Below are 1,249 nucleotides of genomic sequence, written 5' to 3'. Positions count from 1 at the left end.
GGGGAGGGGGAAGGAGGCTCGCGGCGGCCTCCCCTCCCGCCGGCTCGGCCGCGGCTACGCGCGCCGCCGCCGCCGCCCCGCAAAGCCTCCCGGTGGTCGCCTCCACCTCCGCCCATTCCTCACCTGGCGGGCGGAACTCCCGGCTGCCTCGCTGCCTTATCACAGCTCGGCCGCCATTTCCCGTCTCGCCGAAGGAAGAGACGCGGCGCCCAAAGGGAAAAAAAGAAAAAACCACCATAGAGAGCGGGGGGCGGCCACAGCCCGCTGGGTGCGTCACTTCCGCCCTGGGCGGGAAAACCTCGGCACCGCTAACTGTCCGCACGCCATCTTGGTTGTGGGTAGCCGTCCGCAAGGAAGATGGCGGCCTGTGGGGCTGGCGGCCAACCGCCGCCCCGGGGGTTGTGTCCCCGGGGAGCGACGCGGGCACCGGCGGGGCCACGTCTTACGTCCCCCGTCCCCTCCGTGGCCCTGGGGGCCTCTGTGCGCCGCCGGCTGCAGCTTGCGCCGCCGCAACTAAAACCTGTCGTCTTTTATCCTCTTTCCCTGAAGAGTGATCTGAGGGGACGGAGGCCCTCCGGCTGGGCCGCTGGGGAGTTACCTGTCGGGGAGGGAGCGCATCCATCCACAAGGGTTGTTTGAAAGGGGTTGTCTGGAAAGCGGAGCACAGCCAGCGGATCAGCATCAAGAGGCACTTGCGTCTGGTGCTCTCTTGTACCAGGAAGGAGATCTCACAGCAGCAGTACTTTACTGCACTAGCTTTTGCAGCAGATGTTTGCATATCGCTTGGTTGCAATACATCAGTGCAACGTTTGGGAAAAGCGAACCCGAGGAAATTACTTGCGGTGTTTCTGTACCATCAGAAAAGTGGGTAAAGGGCTGTGGGTGAGCAGTCTTGACAGATGCACAAAGATGCATGTCAGCTGAGTATGCCCCAAAATGGCAATTCATACTACTCAAATCTTGTACTGCTGATTTATTTTTAAAAAGGTTATTGCAAAGTATTTCTGAGGCAATAAAAAGCTATAAATAAAAGAAGAGCAGGAAGAAGTACATATGTGTGTTTTTTGCTGAGTTTTTAAATTAAATGGACAATTATTGGGAGGCAGCCAAAACCAACTGATGGAGAAAAAAGAAAGGAAACTGGGGAGCAGACATAATCCCTTAATGTTAGTTTGTTGTATCCCTTGTAGAGAAAGTATTGTGCTGCTTATATATATCTAATTTATGGTGTTGATTTGCTGATATAACG

General features: G+C 55.6%; 1 protein-coding gene across 8 annotated transcripts in view; it reads right to left on the bottom strand.

The window, feature by feature from the left end:
• Nucleotides 1-1,012, bottom strand: part of BCLAF1 (BCL2 associated transcription factor 1) — a 25,102-nt gene extending 24,090 nt beyond the window's left edge. For 5 of the 8 annotated variants that reach the window (XM_026087421.1, XM_026087423.1, XM_026087420.1 and 2 more), the window contains exon 1: nt 124-253. The gene's annotated coding sequence lies outside the window, so the exon portion shown is untranslated. Of the gene's footprint in view, nt 1-123; nt 258-598 lie in introns of those variants that run through there. The other 3 variants (XM_026087422.1, XM_026087427.1, XM_026087426.1) reach the window with 3 other exon arrangements.
• Between the last annotated feature and the right edge of the window lie 237 nt (nt 1,013-1,249).

Source organism: Apteryx rowi, unplaced genomic scaffold (assembly GCF_003343035.1).
Source record: "Apteryx rowi isolate R43461 unplaced genomic scaffold, aptRow1 scaffold_716, whole genome shotgun sequence".
Lineage (NCBI taxonomy): Eukaryota > Metazoa > Chordata > Aves > Apterygiformes > Apterygidae > Apteryx > Apteryx rowi.
This window is presented reverse-complemented; position numbering and strand designations above follow the sequence as displayed.